Source organism: Gordionus sp. m RMFG-2023, chromosome 3 (genome assembly GCF_954871325.1).
Source record: "Gordionus sp. m RMFG-2023 chromosome 3, tfGorSpeb1-WG-v2, whole genome shotgun sequence".
NCBI lineage: Eukaryota > Metazoa > Nematomorpha > Gordioida > Chordodea > Parachordodidae > Gordionus > Gordionus sp. m RMFG-2023.
Window position 1 is genome coordinate 26,386,288 of NC_088777.1, and position 26,150 is coordinate 26,412,437.

The 26,150-nt window shown below is 26.2% G+C and overlaps 2 long non-coding RNA genes across 4 annotated transcripts; one reads left to right on the plus strand and one right to left on the minus strand.

The window, feature by feature from the left end:
• The first annotated feature begins 1,546 nt into the window (after positions 1–1,546).
• Positions 1,547–2,107, plus strand: LOC135927134 (uncharacterized). The gene is made up of 3 exons (XR_010571957.1): positions 1,547–1,630; positions 1,681–1,719; positions 2,006–2,107. It is a non-coding gene; the product is annotated as an uncharacterized LOC135927134 (long non-coding RNA).
• A 7,132-nt stretch (positions 2,108–9,239) lies between these two features.
• On the minus strand, positions 9,240–10,414 carry LOC135927172 (uncharacterized). 3 transcript variants are annotated; one of them, XR_010571970.1, is made up of 7 exons: positions 10,257–10,414; positions 10,126–10,179; positions 9,975–10,065; positions 9,796–9,926; positions 9,711–9,747; positions 9,538–9,662; positions 9,240–9,488 (listed from the first exon to the last, which is right to left on the minus strand). It is a non-coding gene; the product is annotated as an uncharacterized LOC135927172 (long non-coding RNA). The 3 variants fall into 3 exon arrangements; XR_010571971.1 differs by having other exon boundaries at positions 9,796–9,837; positions 9,885–9,926; positions 10,126–10,414; XR_010571969.1 differs by having other exon boundaries at positions 10,126–10,414.
• Positions 10,415–26,150: the final 15,736 nt, after the last annotated feature.

Sequence of the window (26,150 nt, forward strand, 5' to 3'; positions counted from 1 at the left end):
ATCATTAGAAATCTAAAAAAAATTAGGATAACAAGTATAAATCCCTATGATAAAATTATAATTATTAATGGAGTTCCTAGTAGGAAAAGAGATTAACATATTCCCATTAATCATTAGAAATCTAAAAAAAAATAGGATAACAAGTATAAATCCCTATGATAAAATTATAATTATTAATGGAGTTCCTAGTAGGAAAAGAGATTAACATATTCCCATTAATCATTAGAAATCTAAAAAAAATTAGGATAACAAGTATAAATCCCTATGATAAAATTATAATTATTAATGGAGTTCCTAGTAGGAAAAGAGATTAACATATTCCCATTAATCATTAGAAATCTAAAAAAAAATCAAAATATGAGTAAATCTGATATTTATAGGAATAATAAGTATAAATCTCTACGATAAAAATTTTATTAATGGAGTTCCTAGTAGGAAAAGAGATTAACATATTCCCATTAATCATTAGAAATCTAAAAAAAAATTAAAATATGAGTAAATCTGATATTTATAGGAATAATAAGTATAAATCTCTACGATAAAAATTTTATTAATGGAGTTCCTAGTAGGAAAAGAGATTAACATATTCCCATTAATCATTAGAAATCTAAAAAAAATTAGGATAACATGATAAAATTATAATTATTAATGGAGTTCCTAGTAGGAAAAGAGATTAACATATTCCCATTAATCATTAGAAATCTAAAAAAAAATCAAAATATGAGTAAATCTGATATTTATAGGAATAATAAGTATAAATCTCTACGATAAAAATTTTAATGGAGTTTCTAGTAGGAAAAGAGATTAACATATTCCCATTAATCATTAGAAATCTAAAAAAAATTAAAATATGAGTAAATCTGATATTTATAGGAATAATAAGTATAAATCTCTACGATAAAAATTTTATTAATGGAGTTCCTAGAAGGAAAAGAGATTAACATATCTATATTATAATTTTCCGATGTCCTCACTACGTCATTGTGACGTCATGTCATTGCTACGTCATGTCATCGCTACGTCATGGCATCGCTACGTTATGTCATTGCTACGTCATGTCATCGCTACGTCATGTCATCGCTACGTTATGTCATCGCTACGTCATGTCATCGGTACGTACTTATTTTTATTTTTTTTATAGAAAATATTTTTAGTCATGAAGCCCAATAAAATCTACCAAATGCAAAATAAAGTTATTCATCTATATATACTAAAAAGGCTTATACTTTTTGTTGTAGCTGTTGAAAAAAAGAAGAAATAAATTTAATATAATACATCAAATGTCAGTTATTTTCTGACAGGGGAATTAAGTTTTCCTTGTGGGAAGAAGAGGAGATAAGGATCACGGGGTGTGTTTTCATTGTTCGGAAAAACCCGTAGTTGGAGATTAAGAGATATTGGATTAGATGTCAGCTGTGGACCTTTGGATGTCAGCTGTGGACCTTTGAGAAATGAAGAATTGGATAATTATATTATGTTATATTTTTCTACATATTTTATGTTAGATTGTTGTGGTTTTATTGGAAATAAAGATAATTATGTTAAATATGGATCGTCGTTAATGGTCAATGGTATTTATTTAATATTATTAGAAAGAATTATTTTGGGTTGTTAAGTTATATAATTGAGAGTAAAGGGTATTTTTATTATATTTAAGGTAACTTGTAATATTGTTGCCAGCTGACCAAGATCGAAAGAGTGGGTTGATTCGGTTTTAAAGTAAAACAAAATTTTTGTTGTATACATATTACATAAGAGAAATTTTGACAATGCAATGTACTAAAAACTATACAGATACATGAGTTTAAGGATTTCTATACTTTTATATTTAACTTAAAAGGTGTAAGATAGAAAGTATGTATGAGTATTAGGCAGAAATATGGAAATAAGATCAGGAATTTAAGACAGTAATATTTGGTATATTATCTTATGTCTAGATGTATATGGTACATATAATTTTGATCATTATTTGGTATGCCTTAAAACTCATTGAATGGTGTTATAGGTATTCCGTCATAGGAAGCTGAAAGACCTCATGAACAGCAGGACAGAAAGGATTGTTAAATATTTAAATATGTGAAATTTATGAAAATATATATGGATATAGACTCTTGTAATAAAGTGTGTATTATTTAATTATGCATTTTGGGTTTGTAAAGGGATGAATATGTATGGGATAATTTATTATTAATTAAGGTTAATATATTGCATAGGTAACATATGATATATTTAACTATGAATTATTATTTATAATGTTAATATATTGTATAGGTAACATATGATATATTTAATTATGAATGAGAATTTGAAGGAATTGAAGTATGATGAAGTCAGAATAATATCTATAATGTTAGATGTGGATAGTTATTTTGATTTAGTGTCTGTATTTAGTGTATATATAAATTGGATAGGAATTTGTATGATACATTAGATGGTGTATAATATTTTTTTTTCCAAATTATGAAATCTTTATATTTAATATATATATATTTTTTTTTAATTATAAATTTTTATAAGAAGTTTTATTTGCAATTATTATATTATTTGTGTGGTATGCAATGATGTGAAGGGAAAATATTTTTACAGATAAGGTCAGCCCGTGTTGAGGGGTATGCCTTGAGGTGAAAATATTGTTTAGTTTGCATACTGGGGAAAGTTTTTTTTTTGTAAATTTATGCTGCATAATACATTTTTTTTAATAATTTTATAACACATCACATTTTACTATTTAATTATGAACATATTTTTAAAGAAAAGACTCAAATTATTTTATATTGTGAAGGTATATTAAAAATTCTTTACATATATACCATATAGCCCATTATTTTATCAATTTTTGTTACTTTGCATTCTACATTTTTGTGAATTTGTGCTAATTGTGATGACAGAGTTAGGTAGAAATGGTATATTTTTCTTAGGATACTGAGTAATTCCTAGATGGAAAATATTGTATTTTCTACATATTATATATTTGTTCCTTCATATATAATATTAAATGTATTTATATACGTATGTATTGTAATTTTATTTATAATCTTTGTTCGGCCAAGTTTCGCAATTATTTTTAATACCTAAAGATGGATTTTTATATTCATTTTAGGAAATATTTATAAAGATGTAGCTTTGTTTTTTTTCACATGATAGAATGAAAATTACATGTGTTGAAATTGCGTCTCACACATAGACAATGTTTTCACATTACATTATTATATGTAAAATCATTATTTCCTAATTACCATGAATCATACCCTAATAATGTATATTATAGCTAGTAGTTCCCAAATGTCTTAAAATGAATAAATTATTATGTTTTGCGGATATTACATTGTCCATATTAATGTTCCGTAGATTATAAATGCAGATACCCCAATGTACATGTCATTATTGATAATGTCTGTTTTGGCGATTTTATATTGAAATGTACTGGAATTCTTATATTATAAATCATTATAAGGGAAGTTGATTCGATAAATTCCCTGAACATCTTCAAGGCGTCCCAATACAATTATAATGAGCGAGTCGATACAATTCAAAGAGGTGATTCGATACAATTCAAAGGGGCGATTCGATACAACACCACCACAAAGAGAGGGACGCTGGGCTTGTGAAGGGTGGGCGTGTTGTAGCTGTTGAAAAAAAGAAGAAATAAATTTAATATAATACATCAAATGTCAGTTATTTTCTGACAGGGGAATTAAGTTTTCCTTGGGGGAAGAAGAGGAGATAAGGATCACGGGGTGTGTTTTCATTGTTCGGAAAAACCCGTAGTTGGAGATTAAGAGATATTGGATTAGATGTCAGCTGTGGACCTTTGGATGTCAGCTGTGGACCTTTGAGAAATGAAGAATTGGATAATTATATTATGTTATATTTTTCTACATATTTTATGTTAGATTGTTGTGGTTTTATTGGAAATAAAGATAATTATGTTAAATATGGATCGTCGTTAATGGTCAATGGTATTTATTTAATATTATTAGAAAGAATTATTTTGGGTTGTTAAGTTATATAATTGAGAGTAAAGGGTATTTTTATTATATTTAAGGTAACTTGTAATTCTTTTCATTTTATAATACTTAGCTTATGATGGATGATATTCCCACTATTTCTAGAGAGGTTAACCTAATATTGACTCCTCTTCAGGTTTAATACATTAATATATTTTTTATTTATTCTTTTGTTTTTATTTTAGATAACAAGCCATGTCTTAACCTCACTTAATGATTGTACAGCTGGTATATTGACTCCTCATCAGGTTCAATGCATTTATTTTTTTTATTTATTCTTTTGTTTTTATTTTAGGTAACAAGCCATGTCCTAACCTCAGTTAATGATTGTACAGGTGGTGATTTATCCGTCATTAATAAAAGAAAAAGATGGCAGATCAATCAAAAAGAGAAACGCACTAGGGATAGCGAGGCCCTACAAAATCTACTAACAACTCAAAATAAAGTTAGCCTTATATATATTTTTTTTAAATACTCTTTTATATTATAGGATACATCTATTTTAGCTTCTGATAATGTCCCAACTATTTCTAGGGAGTTGAACCTAATATTGACTCCTCTTCAGGTTCATTGCATTTATATTCTTTATATTATTCTTTGTTTTTATTTTAGATAACAAGCCCTGTCTTACCCTCATTTAATGATTGTACAGGTGGTATATTGACTCCTCATCAAGTTCAATGCATTTATTTTTTTTATTTATTGTTTTGTTTCTATTTTAGATAACAAGCCATGTCCTAACCTCAGTTAATGATTGTACAGGTTGTGATTTATCCTTCATTAATAAAAGAAAAAGATGGCAGATCAATCAAAAAAAGAAACGCACTAGGGATAGCGAGGCCCTACAAAATCTACTAACAACTCAAAATAAAGTTAGCCTTATATATATATTTTTTTATACTCTTTTATATTATAGAATACATCTATTTTAGTTTCTGATAATGTCCCCACTATTTCTAGGGAGTTGAACCTTATATTGACTCCTCTTCAGGTTCAATGCATTTATATTTTTTAAATTATTCTTCTGTTTTTATTTTAGATAACAAACCCTTCTTTATTTCCTCCTTATAATTGTTTAAATATTGATTTATCTACCATTAATAATCAACAAATACAAAATAAATGTTCAGAAAAACACGATAGTCTTGACAAGTCCCCAACTAGTCAAATTTTATTTTTTGATGATAGCCTCCCAACTACTAGATATATGCATATATTGACCCCTTTACAGGTTCAGTACAGTATTTTAATGTTCGTTTTATTTCAATAATAATGTTTTATATTTATGCCTGATTTCCTTATTTTTTTTTGGTTAACCCAAACTTAATCCCTCACATAGCTACAAAACATGATATTTCTATTAAAGATAAGCAAAGAAAAAAATGGCGACAAACAAACGCCTTACCCGTTCTAGAATTACAGGTATGCAGGATAATAAGGACCTACGCCTGATATTAACTCCCTTGCAGGTTTTTAATGTTTTATATATATAGGTTTATTTTATAATCACCCAGATACCGTCAACTGATATTTCTATAACCACTACACATTCCCTATGGCACCTCTACCATGTATATTTCGACATATATTTGATGACCACCACTCACCTATATTAGATATCGGAAATATGACAGAAATATGCGCCTTCTGCAATGCTAAAATGTGGAATGGAGAAAAATTATCAAAAAGCTCATGTATAAATATTCAGTTTTCTACATGTTGTTTGAATGGGAAGGTATTTTTATCTAAAATTTCCCAATTACCACCAAATTTATTACGTTTATTTACCGGGAATCATTGTTCATCATCCCACTTTTTAATAAACATAAGAGCTTATAATTCCGCACTGTCATTCACTTCACTAGGAGTTAATATAAATAATAATTTATCCAATTCGCGATCAGGTAATTAAACCTTTCAAATTAATGGACAGGTTCATCATCGCATTGGTTCATTCCTACCAACATTAGGGGAAACACCTAAATTTGCTCAATTATATATACATGATAGTATAAATGAGATAGAAAACAGACATAACCAGGTTCCGTTTTTAGATCGTTGTCTTTTGATGGAATTGCAGGATATTGTTCACACACAACCCCTTTGCTTCTCAATTGAGAGTATCTTCTATGATCGCTACTGTCGTTCCTAACATATCCTTAAACTTAAAATCTACTCCAAGTTTTTATACACCCAGTTTCCTCCAAATGATATTTCTATCACCACTACCACAATCCCTATGCCACCTCTGCCTAATTTTTAACAAATATAAGCATTTAATTCCACTATCATTCATATCATTAGGAGTTATTATAAATAATACTTTATTCGATTCCCTGAGGAACTTTCATGAATATTTAGAGAGATGTTCAAACGTGAATGTGTAGTGCGGCCAATTTCATTAACATTATTAATGGGAAAATATGCGGTAGTTTTGTCATGGCCTTTATAACAAATTATGGTTGAGTTGACAGTGTCGTTCATGATTCTATTTTAGAGGGGGATACCAAAATTGACACTTTGGCAGAAATATCATTTCGCGTTCTTATTTTACCAGTAGCCCAGGGCCTCAGCTTTATCAGGACGCAATTAGTGTTGTACACTGCTTTGGTAATCCGTCATTATTCATTACTTTCACCTACAACCCTAAATGGGTTGATATTATACATTAATTTTTTTCTTCTGCAGACGACTGCCCAGATTTATTTTGTCGCTTTTTCCATCAAAAATTAAAATTTCATCTAGGATTTGCTCTTAATTTTACCAGACACACAGAGTAATAATTAATCTTCATCATTTTTTAAAAAAATTACCTAAATTTATATGGCAAGAAAAACAAATTTCTTAAAAAATATATAAATAAATTGCATATAAGTTTCATTAGTATTGTGGCATTTTTGTAATTTAAATAGATAGCATTTTTTTGTACTTAACAAAAGATATAGAGAGCCCTTATCAAATTTTTTGATAAAAGGAGTTAACCCACTAATTGGTAAATCCGAGATTTCCCCTTCATGTGTTGATAAATTATTTAGAAATTTAACTATCTCCGGGTTTGGGAAATAGTTTTGAAACTTAATATGGGATGGACTGGGCTTGAAAAATATTCCTCAAGATTAATATTTGCTTGCACCTGACTTGGGAATATCTTATACAAATTATTATGGGCCGGGCTAGGAAAAAATTTTCAAAATTATTATGGGTTGAGCTAGGCTTGAGAATTTGATAAATTATAAGGTCTTGAACGCGTGGAAATTTTTTCCAAATATTATGAGCTTGGACCTGGCTTGAAATTTTTTAATGTTAAATGTTAGTCTTATGTAACCAGTAATATATTTACGAAGAATTTTGGTATTGGGTACAAGCTCATTTAAATATATTTTGACTCAAATATTAGTTTCCACTCTTAGTCCTAATGGGTTGGACTCAATGACATTGCTTGGACTTGACCTAAATGGGGAGGGGGGGGTTTAAAAATTATATAAATTGGATATGATTTTTAAATAAAAGGTAACATCTTTCTTAAAAAAACGAATAAACTTCTCATTCTCCGTCATTTTCGACGGGCTATCTACTAGTTCCCATTAATCATTAGAAATCTAAAAAAAAATTAAAATATGAGTAAATCTGATATTTATAGGAATAATAAGTATAAGTCTTTACGATAAAAATTTTATTAATGGAGTTCCTAGTAATATTAACCATATTGTATTATATATAATATTGAATTATAAATAAATTATATTAAATAGGTAAATAATATTATAAATATATAAAATATGTAAATAATATTATAAATATATAATATAAAATATACTATTTTAATTATATATTATTTATGTTAATAATATTAATTATTATATTATAATTAAATCATACTTATAATTATATACAAAAATTTATAATAATATATTACTAAAATTTATAATAATATATTATTAAAATTATGAACTCCATTAATAAAATTTTTATCGTAGAGATTTATACTTATTATTCCTATAAATATCAGATTTACTCATATTTTAATTTTTTTCTAGATTTTTAATGATTAATGGGAATATGTTAATCTCTTTTCCTATTAGGAACTCCATTAATAAAATTTTTATCGTAGAGATTTATACTTATTATTCCTATAAATATCAGATTTACTCATATTTTAATTTTTTTCTAGATTTCTAATGATTAATGGGAATATGTTAATCTCTTTTCATACTAGGAACTCCATTAATAAAATTTTTATCGTAGAGATTTATACTTATTATTCCTATAAATATCAGATTTACTCATATTTTAATTTTTTTTAGATTTCTAATGATTAATGGGAATATGTTAATCTCTTTTCCTACTAGTAACTCCATTAATAAAATTTTTATCATAGGGATTTATACTTGTTATCCCTATAAATATGAGATTTATTTTGTTAGAGGTTTCTAGTCACTTATCTTACTAGGAAATCTATTTATCATACGTATTCTGATTACTTAGATATTACTTAAAAATATTGTTAATCGATTTGAGTCAAGTTTTTAAAAACGGCTAACTCAAATTTTCGCTAGCAAAATATTGACTAAGCCTCGATATTTAGCTGATGCCAAACCTTTATGCTACCTCTGAGCAAGGTCTGCTGGCTTGCCTAATATTTTTTCGGATAAAATATTGAGTTAGCCATTTTTAAAAATCGGCTCAAATCGAGCCGTTTAACAACATTACTTATAAATAATATGATATAATGAATAAGCATGCATGTTGTAAGAATAATGAAATATAAGCCTAACAATTTTATTATTACTTTTGCAATTATATCAATAGTATATATAAATATTATTATTATGATTGATAAATATAAAATAATGATTGCAATTGTATAATAATGCTATATAAAATAATGATTGCAATTTATATATCAATAGTATATAAATTTATATTTATATATCAATAGTATATAAATTTATATTTATTGAGACTATATATTGATGAAGGTATATAAAATAAAGATTGCAATTTGCATATCAATTATAAAATTATATTTATTAAGACTGTATATTGATGGTGGTGAATAAAAATTTGTATATATTGCAATTGAATATTAATTGTATATAAAATGATGATTACAATTTGTATATCAATAGGTGGTATATAAAATAATGATTGCAATTTGTATTTCAATAGTAATATATAAAATTAGGGTAATTACTTTTTGCATATCAATATTATATAAATTGGTGTAAATTTGGTATAAAAAGCATTAAAAAATGAAAATTTTGACAGCATGATCATAATATTGATAAAGAGTGATGTGAATTTTTAGCTAAAAACCTAATAATTAATAAATATCTATGTATGCATATAATAGTTTTCTCAATTTTGAGAATATAAATAATTATTAGAAAATAGTAGATTTTTATTAAATTTAGATTTTATAAATTTATATTGGGCATTTTGCTTTGAAAAAATTAATTGATTTATTGAATAATCTTCAGGCTATAAAAGATAATTTCCAGATAAAACTAGCAGCATATTTTAAATTTACCTTGATTGGTTGGAGTTAATGGATTATAAATGATGCTAAGATTAAAATTTCCAGGTTAACAAGATAGCATATTTTAAATTGTCTTTGGTTGGTTGGAGTTCCTGAATGGATTATATCACGTGATGCTAAGATTAAAATTTCCAGGTTAACAAGATAGCATATTTTAAATTTACTTTGGTTGGTTGGAGTAATGGATTATATCAAGTGATGCTAAGATTAAAATTTTCAGGTTAACAAGATAGCATATTTTAAATTTACCTTGATTAGTTGGAGTTCCTGAATGGATTATATCAAGTGATGCTAGATTAAAATTTCCAGGTTAATAAGATAGCATATTTTAAATTTACTTTGGTTGGTTGGAGTTCCTGAATGGATTATATCAAGTGATGCTAAGATTAAAATTTCCAGGTTAACAAGATAGCATATTTTAAATTTACCTTGATTATTTGGAGTTCCTGAATGGATTATATCAATTGATGCTAAGAAGAAAATTTCCAGGTTAACAAGATAGCATATTAGTAATATATTCTAAGAAGAAAATTTCCAGGTTAACAAAATAGCATATTAGTAATATATTCTATAATTTACCTGAGTTGGTTAAGGTCTCAAATGATGCTGGAGAAAATATTTTAGATAAACTTTCTAAGCAGGCAAGAGTTATAATATGCAATGATATTGTATAATATGATTATTTTATATAAGATTAACAAAAAATATACCAGTGCATTGTTTGGATATATGAAAGATATTGTTTTTTCCCTTTACCCACACATGATAGCCTGGTGCATTTGTAATACATAGTAATATTATAACTATCATTTCTAAAATGTGAAGGAATCATAAGTTAATAATTATATATTAAGAATATATTGAGCAATCAGCTTGTTAAATTGAGCATACAAATTTTAAGCTAAACAAAATTTAGCAAAAAGTCCCGCGACAAAACAACAAAACACAAAAAAAAAGTATATCATGCGGCACGATACAGTGACTGATCGCGCGATTTTAGTCGCAAAAGCTAGTTATCACGATTTTTTAAAAACACAAATCATTTTGTATTTATCGCGTGATTTTGAAATATTGATTCATTAAATACTGCCTTTGGTGAATATAATAGCACAAAATATTTTACATTTTTTAAAATAAAATATTAAATTACTCAATTTTTGAAGATATCAAACCTATGAATCAAGATAAAATTATCATTTAAATTACAAAAGTCCTCATTAGATAAGAAGGAGATTTATAGCACTAGTAACAAAGGTGCCAATGAAATAACTGGGGAGATAAATGAATGTAAAATATAGTATTTAAATTGGTAATATATTATTTAAGCTGATCTCATTGATAGTGACAATACATTGAATGATATAATTATTCCCAATCCTGCATTAATTAAGCTTGGTAATGAGTTTGGTAATTAATGATATCTAAAAATTTATTATTTATATTGAAGGACCTATATCTTCTGTTGAATCTTGTAATTCATATTATAAATGTCCTAAGAGAAAGTTTAATGATATTGGTAATTTATTTATTTGCTTTATAAAAATATTTAAAATAGACGAATTTAAAACACTTATAAAATAAGAAAAGGAAATAATACTAGATGCTTAAAAATAAAAAACCTGAATATGGCATATGTCTTATATTGTGGGAAAAATTAGATAAATGTACAGAAAAATGATTTAACTAATCAATATATGATGTACACAATTTTAATTTATAATATTTATGTATAAATTAAATAAAATTATATTTATAATATTATTTGAAATAGATATTTTATATATATTTATATTAATTGAAAAAAATTATAGTTTCATAATATTGATAACTTATTTGCCTTTTGTAAAATAAATATACTATATAGCTTTTTAAGTGACATATTCCTACATATATATTTTATAATGAGTTTAGACTATATTAGTAAATTTATTTCTATTAAAAAATATATAATACAAAGATATTTATATAAAATACAAAATTTTAATTTATAAAAAATATATTTATAAACATAATATTTTTGTATAATACAGGATATAAATTTCTATTAAAATTTTGCTTCCATCAATACTACAAACACAGTTAAGTAAATTCCACTTTATTTCGAACTCCTTTTAAATAATAATATACAAAAATATAACTATATTGCATCTTTACTAATCTGACAAAATCAGTAAGAGTAAGTGGTGGCATATGAATACTTGCCATATAGCTAGGCATGTTGTTCTATTAATTTTAAGGATGGTTGTTGAAACCCCCATTTTGAAGGAATAGGCTAAAGTAAGATACCTACAGTCAGTGGCTAAATACATAGATAAAAAATTTATTTAAATAATAAATTACTTTATTATTACCTAAGAGAAACCATGAGATTTTTTTTAATGGTTATAGGATATTTAATAAAATTTTTTGTTGTTGTCCTTAAAATGATTTTACATGTTTTAGAATGTAATTATAAGTTTCCTATATAATATAGAATTAATAAATACTTTGGTCATTCTCATATAATTAAAAAATTTTCCCCCTTTTCATGATGATTTTGTATAAAAATAATAATTGCTGATAAAAATTTATAAATAAATAAAATCGCTTTAAACTATGAATGAAAATCACTATCGCGCTTCACTATGAAGTGACAATATATTGAGATTAGAGATGGTCGCGGGCCTAATTTTTTATTCACAGCCCGACCGCTCACGGTGGCAATAAAAAAAATTCACGCCCATTCACGCTTACCACTAAAAAATTTTCGACCCGACCCGCCCGCTCACGACAAGCAATATTTTGATTAACGCTCGTCACGCTAGAAAATTCACGGTGTTTTTAAATTTTTCAAAACTATTGCTATAATTTAAAACATTTTTGAATTCATTCTATTTATTTCTCAAATTTCATAATCTATATTAATAACAAAAATAAATACAATCTATAAATCTAAATTTATTTAGAAAAAGAAGAATGCCCATCTTTTTTTATTTCAATTGCGTACGCCTTTCCTCTAATAAGAGATTGGCTACAGGAAATAACCTTTCACTAGAAGCCGAACTTATAATTTTCATAAAAATGGGAATGAATATTCCTGCTTCCAAAACTTCAAAATATTGTCTTGTTATTTATCTTATATGAATCTTTTAAGTTCATCCTCACAGCTTTCATCGGTAATGTTGATGCTTCATCAGAATCATCTAAAAATTCTCTAAATTTTTTATTTAGAATATACGGTCTTTTATGAGTGTAAGATGAATTAGGAAAGTGATAGTTGGTATTGACCATTTAGAATATCCGGTTTTTTATGAGTTTAGGATAAGTTAGGAAAGATATAAATGATAGTTGGCATTGACTTATGCATATCATCTAATTTTATATCATTTCGAATTTTTAACATTGTTTTATATATATCATTTTCTTTTTTTATTAAAATTTTAAGTCTTTTGAAATTCGAATCTAGAATTAAGCCTAACTTATGTAGACATGTGCGCCACCGGCTCACGCCGGCTAGCCGCCGATTTTTCTTATGGCGGCGGCGCGGCGTGTATAATATTTAGAATGTTGTTTAATTATATTTATATATTAAATTATTATTATTTAAATTTGAATATTAACATTAATATAATAAAACATGAATTGTATTCTATTGCTTTATAAAATAGAATAGTGTATATCATTTACATTCATTCATACACCATATTCATTTCGGCTATATTAATTATTTTTATGGATTTGCGCGTTTTAAACCACCCTATATACAATTATGAAATAACAACTCTCTCCACTAATCAAAAATCAAGTTATGTGTGGAAGTACTTTGGAAATCTTATTTTGAAGAATAAGAATAAGAAAAGCACGATAATGCCTGATTATATTTATTGTGAACCTTGTTTAAAATTGGGGAAAAAAGATGAGGAAGTTTCTGATAAAAATAATCCATTTTCACAGTAATTTATTTTAATTTTAGACTTATATTTATATATAATTTATATTTTAGTTATGATATCAAATGTTATAGCAAAAATATAAGTACCCGTCACTTAATTAATGTGTATAAAATATCAGAAAAAACTAATAATAATAAATCCATTCAAACTCTAAAAATGTTTCTAAAGCCAACGCCAACATATAGCAAGAATATAAAAGATAAAAAATGGCTCTTAGGTTAGTATTAATGTTTATTAATATTCATTTAAAATTTTTAACTGGTTTGTTAAATTAATTTTATTAAGCTCTATTTGTTCAAAACAACTAAATTTTTTAGTTTGTTTTGTCAGCTCTTATTTTGAGAACTTTTTAATGTACAAACTTAATATATAATTTATTAAAATAATTATGTAAAACTTTAAAACAACTAAATTTTTAGTTTGTTTATTGTCAGCTCTATTTTGAGATCCAACGCATAAACTTATGTATAATTTAAATTAATAAAATAATTATGTAAAACTTTAAAACAACTAAATTTTTAGTTTGTTTATTGTCAGCTCTATTTTGAGATCTTTTTAATGTATAAACTTAATGTATAATTTATTAAAATAATTATGTAAAACTTTAAAACAACTAAATCAAATTTTTTATTTGTTTCTCTTTTTTAAATATGTTTTTTCTAATAGGGCGAAATTATGTTTTGATGTGCTGCTTAGATTTATTGCCATTTAATTCTATAAGCAATAATGGGATGACAGATTTTCTAAAGGTTTAAAATTTAAATAAAATGATTATTAAAAAATAAATTGCCTAAAAAAATAGAAATATAAGATAATTGATTCCTCATCAGAATTGCCTAATAGGACAACTATTAGTCGGGGAGCACTTGATGATGTTTATTGTTCTATAAAGGCACATGTTTTAAACCTGATTGATGCTGGTCCAAAATTCTGTTCCATTACTTTTGATTTATGGACCAATCATTTCAAGCGGCGAAATTATATTACATTTAGTCTTCATCATTTAGATGAAAATTTTGATCCCTGGCAACCCGAAATGTGACTCAAAAGCATACTGAGGAAACCATATTATCGGAGATTGATGGTATCGAAGAGGAGTTTCATTTAAAAGCCAAAAATATGGTAACTGATGCAGGGGCAAATGTCAAAAGAAGCGTCAGATTGGGGGATTATGAGCATCATTTATGCTTAGGCCATGGACTACATAATTTGGTTAAAGTTGATGGCATAAAAAAGGTTGCCAGAATTGATAACCTCCTTAAAAAAAATTAGAGAAATTATTTCAGCCCTCAGATATCGAGTAGCTGATTTGGAATGTGAAATTGAAGATGAGCATCGTAAATGTCTACAGTCAATTTATGAGACAGGTCATATCTTGGATATTGATGATTCTGATCCATACCTTGATGACCATTTTGATAACGAAGCGGATAATAGAAATGTCATTACACCAACCAATCTATATAATACAAAAACGTTAAAATTAAATTGCCCTACCCGCTGGCACAGCATATTAATTATGCTAGAAAGTGTTCGTAGCGTGAACAAAAATCCTATAAAAATGTTTTGAATAAAATAGGAAAACAGAGTTTAAAACTTTTTAATAATGAATGGGATATGATTGACGAGTTTTATGCCGTATTAATTCCATTCCGAGAGTCAGTGGAATTTCTTTCCTCCCAAAAGGGATCGACTATAAATCTAGGGTTATTATTTCGCAGTGAAATAGCAACCCACATACAGATCAATATATCTGATTCCTCAGATATTATTTGTTTAAAAGAAAATATGCAAAAAAAGCTTGACCATAGGTTTCCCATTACTGAACTTCAAGTTATTTTATATTTTTATTAATAAAATTATATTTTGAACATTAGATATTAGCGACTCTCCTTGATCCCAGATTTCAAAATCTGAAAATTGTGTCAGAATATTTAAATTCAAATTCTACTACATCATTTCAATTTTTAACAAGACATTTAAAACTTTTAGAAAATGATAAAAATGCACAAAGTGAAATCCAAGTTGAAGATAATGGGGAGACTTCCAGTTCTTATATCGCCAAAATAGCTCGTAAACATTCCATTCCAGGCAGTGATTATAACAATATAAGTAATTTAGAACAAGAATGCCATATTTTACTAAGCCAAAATAATATCCCAGAAGAGGATGAATTAACCTTTTGGAAGAAAAAGCAACTGAAACTTCCTAGGCTTGCTAATTTAGCTAGGAAGGTTCTTTGTAAACTGGAACCAGTATACCCAGCGAAAGAATTTTTTCCATTGCTGGATTAATACTCAATACAAAAAGGACTTCTTTATGTCCCACCAATCTTGATAAAATTCTATTTATTCATGATAATTATAATTTAGCTAAATCTGAATTCTGATTTATTATATTTCTTACTTAATATTTTGTTTGCATTCCAAATATATATTTGTTATAATAAAAATCAATAGAATATTACTAATATGTGTTGTTTATGTGACTCTGATCTGAGTGAAAATGCAATTCCTTAGTCTATTCCTGAGAATGAAAAAATACATGAATTTAAATTGAGTGAGACAGGAAATAATTTAAGAAATAAATATGTTAACAATGTGTTAGAAAAGAGCGCCAAATTATAAAAAAATGTAATACATTGATTTATAATATCGCGCCGCCGCCGAACGCCGATAAAAAATTTAAAAAAAACCGCCGCCGTCAATTGAGACATCGGCGCACAGGTCTAAACTTATGTAGTTCCTGCATAATAATCTTTTAAAAGAAATCTTGTTCTGTATTTTAAGGTTTTGATTGTTATTGTATCACGTTCAGAAGGTTAACAAAATTTTATTAATTTTTATTTCCATAGACAACGAGAATCTGCTCTCAGATTATCCGAGCCTTCTTTAAATATTGATAAAAATTTATCTAACTCGCGTATGATGCTGATATCAATTGTGGCTAATCTATTTAATTCTTGTTGCTAAACAAGTACACCTGTATTTCAGAATAAGATTTTAATAAACTTTGTATCATGATATATACAGAGTTCTATCTAGTTATTCTCGCTATTACAACTCGTTTAAGGATGTGGCTTAGTTTGCTATTAGCTGTAGATTGTTTGAAATATTGTACTATTATTTTACACTATTTATATTTATGGCTATTTCAGTTAAACAATTGTCAAAAATATAATGCATAATATTATTTAGTATATGGCATATACATGCAAGCGTTTCGTCATCTTTGAATGCACTTATAAGATTTGCTCTGTTATCATTCACAACACATTTATTTAAGTATTTTCTACTTCTGTATATTCTCCTAAAATTAATTGATTACACTTTTAATTTTGACGTTTTTTTCATCCATTGCCATTGTGTCTAAAACAAATGTTTTTAATTTAAAATCCTTAATGATAATATGTCCTATAATGGTTAAAAAACTTAGATTTTTATAGTCATCCGTCCAAATATTAGTGATTATGGACAAGTAATTATTATTGATCATGCTTTTAATCTTAAATTTTATTTCATGGTATATTTTTGGACCTATAGTATTCATGAGAGTTTTCCGGTTCACAACTTTTATATTTTGGTATCCATATGTAACACCAACATTTATCTCTTGGCCTAGCTTGTAAAATCCTTCACCTTCTGTTGCATTTAAAGATTGAAGATCTTTATAAATAAAATATAACTGACTTTTCTGTAAAAAGTACCATAAAGTCTCACGACAAAAAACACCTAAACAAAAAAAGAAAATAGAACTAACTAAATGATACCGGATGTTGTTTATAAAATGCGGAAGATTTTTTAGCTTTCATTATTCTTTTTTAAAAAAGAACTAAATTAAATAAGAAAATATATAATATAATTATAAAATTGCTAATTTATATTTATAAAAAAACAATTTAAAAAATTAAAATTTTCGTGATTCACGGGAAATTTATGTTCACGCCCGATCACGCCCGGGGAAAATTTTGGAAAGGCCCGTCACGCCTTGGAATTTAAAATTTATTCACACTCACGCCGTGACCCACCGTGACACGATGGGTCACGCCTAATTCCACGGCCCGCGCCCCCCTCTAATTGAGATATAATTTCTCAAAGCATTAATTAAGCTTGGTGCTGAGTCTGATAATTAATAATATCTAAAAATATATTATTTATACTGAAGGATCTGTATCATCTGTTGAATCTGAAATTCATATTATAAATTGCAATATGTCGAAATCGAAACCATAAAAATGCATAATGATTAGCTAGCCTATAAATTTAGATAACCTTAGAGGTCTAAGTAAATAAATAAGGTTATATATAGTATTATCTGAATACGTTTTGATAGTAAATATAATATAAAAATATAGCAATTTTATTATCGTCAAATTCCCACTATGTAAAATAATATGGAATTTATTTATTATGACGTAGTAGCTACCTCTTATCATTTCCTCAGTTAAAACTAGAATTATTATATTTTGAAAATTAAATTTAGACAATCTTAGCACGCCTTCGCTCTTCGTTAGTGCTCCACTTATTTATTATTTAAAAACAGATGATTGGAACCGGGAGAAATCTAGGAGCCAGAACTTGGAAACCTTCAGAATAAACCAGGAACAACTTTTTAAAAATTTAAGAAACGTAATCCTTTTGGCTCAAACTCCAAGTAGACATGATTTTGACTAGTGTTATTAAACAATTCGATTTTTAAAAACTGCTAACCCACTATTTTAGCCATAAATGTAATGCAAGCCTGGAGATTTCGTTAATATAAGTTTTTTGCTAAAATATTCTATTAGCCGTTTTTAAAAATCGAGCCGTTTAACAACACTAATTTTGACTATATATCACAAATTCGATTATGTCTTTCTATCGTGATAAGTTTTATTTATTTATTCCTTTTTCTTTTACCCTGTTACTCTCCCTTAAAAGGATAGTTTGATTCAAAGAAAAAATGTAGGTACGTTAATAGGCATAAATCTCCGTCACTCAAAGTTTCTCCCGCGAAAGAGGATACCCTGAGTTACAAACCGTGGATCGTTATATATCACGATGTCTTGAAAGATCAGGAAGTCAAAGTGGTTAAGGAGTTAGCGAACAAGGGTAATAAGATTGATATATTACACTAAATTATGAATTTGTATATTTTGTTCATGTTTAAAAATCAGTTATGTGAATGAAAATGTAATTTCTTAATATCTCTAATAAATAATTATATCAATGGCATAATATTATAAAAGTGTCCACTTAATAGAGGAAAATAAAATCATAATAAACTTATAAAAATTTGATATTTTTACTAAATATAATATTTTTATAGATATTTTTATCAATATTTAATTAATATAATAAATGATAGCAGCATTAATTATAAAATTGATCAGTAAAGTCTTAATTTGTTCAGTAATGGACGTATCATGGTTATGAATAACTGGTGTTATTAAACGGTCGATCTTTTTAAACAGTTAACTCAATATTTTAGCCAAAAAATATTAGCAAGCCTGAAGATTTTGAAGAAGGTTTGGACATCTATTAACCAAATCTCAAGGCTTACGCTATATTTTTTGGCTAAAATATTGGTTTATCTATTCTTAAAATTCGAGCCGTTTAACAACATTATTAAAAACATAAAAATTATCATCCAGGAAGAGTCATTATCCAATGATATTTAGAAGGAACTGGCCATTGGTTAGATCCTAAATGTTATGTGTGTCATTTTTTATGTTAAAGTGTGGAGTCATTTTTTATGATAAATTGAGAAGTCATTTTTTTGTGATGAATATTTTTTGATTATTTTGCGCAATCATTCTTTTAATATATAATTATTTAAAAAGGATTTATATAAAAGTTGTTATTTTTAGATTAATGATTTATTTAATAAATATTATTTATTTTATATAATAAATATAAAAAGAGAAAAAAACCAAATAAAAATATTATTGTTACCTTCCAATTTTTTTAGAAATTTATTATTTTTGCAAGTTTGTTAGTAGGACTTTTGGGCTATTGAAGATTTATACAATTAAAGAGTATATTTAAAATCAATCAATAAGGTTATTCTTTTTGATTAAAATTTAACATTTAATTATTAGTAATTAATAATAGTTTGATTTAAAACTTTACACTAATAACTCAATAAAGATCTGTAAATCTAAAAATACTTTAATTAAACATTTTTGATAATATTTTCTTATATTAAAAATATGTTTATAAAATTAAATACCCGCCTTGCCTTTAGGTGCTAATATTGAGGCATTATTTATTAAGGCAATGCTTATACTATTTGATCTTTGCTCAATTCTTTATGATGTAGAGATGATATTATTATTAAATGTGAACAAAATAAATAAAGTATTATTTGATATTTTTAGACATATTTTTATATCAATATTTTTTTTACATGTTTGAATTTGAAATATTAATTTAATCGACATAAATAAAGTATACAAAAAAATAAGCCTAAATTTTTTCTTTATAAAATAGCGTTAAAAAGTATCTATGCTACCTTTTGTCACGCATTAGCATGCTACTATCAAAAGTAGGGTTTATACATAGCTATATATCAGGCGCGATAGCAAATTTTAAAAAATATGTAAAAGGGCTCAGACGCGTAGCCAACTGGGGGTAGGAGAGGTGAAGAAATTCCCATCATCTGTAGCAAAAATATTTGAAGAATATAAAAGGGCTACATGAATTGTGAATTGTAAAGTATTCTATTTAAAATAGGTTATATTCTATTCTAAATATTAGCAAAAAGTTAAAATTAATTTAAATATTTATATCTTGGGTAGGAGAGGTGAAGAAATTCCCATCATCTGTAGCAAAAATATTTGAAGAATATAAAAGGGCTACATGAATTGTGAATTGTAAAGTATTCTATTTCAAATAGGTTATATTCTATTCTAAATATTAGCAAAAAGTTAAAATTAATTTAAATATTTATATCTTGTATATTAATATTTTATCTCACGAAAATTTAAATTTTTCTCTTTACTTTTTAATAAATACTGATGGATATAAGAGGGTTTTATCAATAAAAAAAACTCTTTTTAATTAATCTCTACTAATAACTATGAGCAGAAATTTTTTAGAGTGTATCAAATGTTCAGCTATCTAAAAAGACAGAATTTGCTGAATATAATTATTTTTAAGTTATGCTATAGGAAATAAGAAACGGTAAAAAGCCTGCACGACAAAATGTGGCATTCGACATAAAGTAGTTACAGCATTTTTTGGATCTAGAAAAGTCTATTTTCTATGCCCTTGGAGAAATATTAAAATCACCTAAGAGATATTTCATCTGAAACTGATACATTAATAGATTCAATATGAATGACTGACGATTTTTTTCATTGGAATGTATTAATAAATTATTTATTACACAACAATCTATGCAATATATTTCAAAAAAAGTTATGAGAATCGCGATTATCATCAATTTTTTCTCTTTAGCTTTCACCTTTTCTGGTGGTAATTGCAACTTAAATATAATCGCGGATAGGTGCAACCTAGTTTCATATATAAATAATGACATTGACAATATTTTTGATGGCAAATATAAAAACTGATATATACCAACTTTTAAAGTATGAAAATATTAAAAAATGCCAACTTTCAATGTGGGTAAATTTAAAAAATGATAAGCATATACCTACTTTTAAAATGAGTATATATAAATTAATATGTAATTAATTATATTTCAGTAAATTTAATGAAGATAAAATGACAAAAAAGTAAAAATTACTATAAATAATTATAAGGGTATTTGTATAGGAAAAAATGTTATTATCCAATAAAAAAAAATTTTTTTTGGTTTAATTCTAACATAACTTAAATAAAATATGAGATAAAATCAAATCAAGTAAACAAATTTAATTGAAAATATTTTATTTAATAAAAATATTCATTTCATTTACAACTGTAGCGCTAATAAAAACATAAATTAATACAATCATCTTATAATTAAAATATAAAATGATAAAAATACATTTAACAATTATCACAAAATAATGAATTTTAGAAGGTTTTTTAAAAATTTTTTGGCATTTGAAGTGGAACAAACAAATATCACAAATAATTGAATAATCATCTAAAGTAGGTAACATTTCTGACAATCCAGGACTCTGCCATAATCTTGTCTTTTAAATCCTGGACCTGAACTGATGCTTCACTTGTCAAATATGATTTTATTATTTCAAAATCCACTTCATCATTTTTTAGACATTGCATATCATTTTTTATGGTAAGAATCAAAATCAACTATTTCATTATTATAAATTATTCATTGCAGACTGTTTTGCAAATTTTATTTATAATCCATCTTGCCTTGTGTTCTTTTGACAATGTTGTATAAGATTTAAATAACTTTTCTGAGAAAAATTAATGTATTAATATTCTTTTTTAAGTTATCTGATGATTGCCCAAATTTCTGAGTTGTGTATCACCTAATTTTAAATATTAATAGTACACTGCATTGATTAAAAAGATTTATGAAGCAGAGGATAAGGTCATATGGATTTTCAAAAGAAAGAAATACTGTATTGCAATGATGATCGATTCTTTTACCAGTTGGGCCAAAAATTTTGAAATGGCTTGGAGATCATATGGGTTATGTATCATTATTCAAAATTATGAAATGAACTTTCATATATTAACCAAAGAGGAAGAAAAATATATAGATGGAAAATCATATTAGTAAATTATGCCCAGCTATTAATTAAAATAAATGTGATTAAATGGTAATATGATACAATGGAAATTTTTTGACTACAAACTAAATTATATATTTTATATTTATCTTTTTAGGAAAATTGGAACCAAATAATTCTTACATTAATGATGTCAATTTACAAATATTCTTATGGATTCAAATAAGAAAAATATATATTTTATAATTTTATTACTTTCTTTATTTTACCTTCTTCCAAATTATTATAAAAATTATATATTAATTTTTAATAACCTTTTATCTCTAATACTATATTTTTCCTCCATCTTTTTTCTTACTTTAATTTATCCTCCATTTTTCTTTTTCACTTTACCAAAAATTTTTTTATTTTGAATTTATCCTCCATCTTTTCTTTTTATTTTTTTAATTTACCAAAATTTTTTTATTTTTTTTAAATTTTAAATTAGACAATAAAAATAAATAAATAAAAAAAGTTTTTTTTCTAATTTAGAATGCTATTTATTTCTTTTTACATAAAAAGTTTACTTTTTCCAAAACACGTTTTTTCTTTTCATTACTATAAATATACCATGCTTTACTACTAATTTTCTAAAAAAAAATAAACAGTTATATAAATTTTAATATTCTTAAATAAAATTTATCTTATCTTATCTAGCACGTTGGTCATATACCTGCCCAAAATGAGCTAATGTGAATTTTATGAAGACCAACCTTTCATAAAATTATGCCGATTTTTTCTCAAGGATACCGACAAACCTTGTACCCAGTTGTAATTTAACTAGAATGGGTGGAACTTACTCTTTCTGATATTGTAATAGTGAGGTTTAGTAATTTATTTTTTTACGCGAAATGCCAATCAACCGATTTAAATAAGGTTGATTGGATATGAAAATTACATGTAATGATATATATATTTATTCATTAATTTTTTATATGAAAATTACGAAAACGCATTTTTTTGATGATTCATTTTTTATGAAATTTTGAACATTATATTTGTTTTTGTTTGAAATTATTAATAAAGAAATCAAATGATAAATTTTTTTAAAAATATAAATATAAATAAATATCTTATATTTTTTAACACAATATTAGCCATGTTAAAAAAATAGTTTTAATAATTAATTATAAATACAATATAAAAAGATATTTTTATTTATAAAAAAAATTTTCCTATTAATTTTTAATAGCATGTTTGGGATTTTTCATCTATCCATCCCAAATGGCGAAGATTTTCCGGTTCATCTTTTGGAAGAATATAACCTAACAAATGAAATGGAATTTTAATGTCTATGGATTCAAATATTCTTAACTCACTCCTTATCATGAATATAACTATTCAAGACTAAAAAACAGATAAGATATATATGTCTTTATATTATTAATTATTTTAATTATAAATTACAATTGCAATATCGAAAAGGGTAAGTTCCACTCATTTAGTTAAACTACAATTGGGTACAAGGTTTGCTGGTATCCTTGAGAAAAAAATTGGCATATTTTATGAAGGGTGGGCCTTCATAAAATTCACGTTCGCTCATTTTGGGCAGGTCTATGACCAACGTGCTAGATAAGATAAGATAATAAAGAAAATATTTGTGTAATTTTAGTGTGTTTAATTAATTCCATATTTAGAGCATTGATTAGGTCTTTTTATTTAGTTCTTTAGTTAGTCAGTTATATTTCTTTTCTGTTTTCTGATTTTTTGTAATTTCGTATAATTTTTGACAGTTTTTTTGGTTTCGAGGTTTTTTTTAGTTTTTTTAGTGGTGCCGTGACGCACATCGGAAGAATTGGAGTGATGGTTTTAAAGGTAAAACAAAATTTTTATTGATATATATTTTATCTGATAAATTTTTGGCAACGCAGTAGTACTAACACTAAATACGGATTTAATTGGGATTTTTTTTGGGGTAATAATATCCATATATTCTTTTTATATAAACATTTTAATTTAAATTAATTGGGCGGTAATTTTAATTAAAAAATTTATGAGCAAATGGTTTATTTTTTTAGGCATAGTGGGGAGCATAGTTTTGGGGATAAGGTTCTCTTTTATAAGGATTTGGGTTATAAAGTTATGTATTAGAATTTTAATGAATTGGATTTAGGTAAACAGTTGATTACTGTGGGAATATTGGTAATGATTTATTTATTGATTATTATATTGAAATTTTTGGTGAAAAGGGTACTGCGGTACTGGCAGAAATGTATGGTAATTTTAAAAAGGACACTGCGGTGTTGGCTGATTTTGTTAAAAAGGCAGACTTGGAAAGTACTCTAAAAGATGTTTTAGATGAAATCAAGGCTGGGAAATGATTTGGATAGGTTTGGCGAGATTCCCCGGGAAGTGAAGGAGATGAAGGAAGTCATCAATGCGTTGATGAGGTTGAGCAGAAATTCTGGGAAGTACCTTAAATGTGAACAGAGTAGCAATAATGGTAAAAATAGTTACAAGGAAAATAATGGGGTGTCGGTAAATAGAAAATTTGAGGAAATTATCATTTGCCATCGTTGCGGATGGAGAGGACATAAAAGGGATACCGGCGTGGTCCCAGAGCAAAGGTTTAAAGATGAATTTCCGTTAAAGAAATCTGAAATAGGAAATGCTAGTGTAAAAGTTGTTCGGGTGAATGAATCTCGAATATGTTTTAAATGTCGTAGGCCGGGTCATGTAAAATTGTTATAATTACAAATATGATAACGGAAGACTTGATAATGGTAATGATAAAATGAAAGGGAGTGTTTTTTCCCTTAATTCTCATATAAAAAATATTAATGGTTTCAAATGGGAACAATATCCTGTGAATATTGTCAGATATTTGAATAGAAGGGGTGTCGGGAGTTTTCGGTGGGAAAAATGTCCCAAAATTCTTGTGAAAGGAAATATGGTTGTCAGTAAAAAATCTCTAAATTCCGAGTTGAATATGGGAGATAATATTAATTCTAATGAAATGGTTATTTCAGGTGGAATGAGCATCGATCTTCCTACTAAAGTGTATGATATTTTAGTGACAGAGATCTTAAATGGACAATGTTTGTATCCGAAGGTTAATTTGAAGATTGGCAGTAAGAATATAGATATGTTATTTGATACGGGGGCTAGCATTTCGATTATGTCTAGCGAAAATTTTTATAAGCATTGGCCTGGAAAAACACTTGAGAGGGAGTCCATGTGTGTCAGACAATTTGATGGGTCTGAAATTGGGGTTTTAGAAAAAGGTAAATTGGGGGTACATCTTAATGATACTATGTTTTTCCTTGATTTATGGGTAGTAAAGGAAATGTTGAGACTATTATGGGTTGGGATTGGATTACCAAGCTTGGTCCTCCTAATAATTATTGGAATATTTTTAATATTAATGATAGTGTAATAACTGATGTCGAAGAAAATGGAAATCTGGAATACCGGTGTAACGTTTTAGATGAACTCCCGATTTAAATAGATTCTAATTTAGTGATATTGGCATTTATGACTGACATGTTAAGATTTAACCTTATTTATTTTAGTGATATTGACATATTTGATTGAAGTGGGAGTACGTATAAATCAGATTTATGAAGAATCTATCAAGATCAATTGTAAATATTTCTGTCTTACAAATTTTGCAAAGTAGATATCTTTCTAATATCTTAATTTAATCAATTTTAGATAAAGTATATTAAATGGCATAAAAACCTATTATTCTACCAATACTCAACTTTGCAAAGTAAATGATTGTAAATTTTTCTAATAATAAATTTTAGCAATTTTAATAGAATATTTAATTATTTTGAGTATACCTACTATATCAAGATCAATTGTAAATATTGCTGGGCTACAAATTTTGCAAAGTAATAAATAATATATCCTTCTAATATCTTAATTCAATTAATTTAAAAACCTATTATTCTACCAATACTCAACTTTGCAAAGTAAATGATTGTAAATTTTTCTAATAATAAATTTTAGCAATTTTAATAGAATATTTATTTATTTTAAGTATACCCTATAAG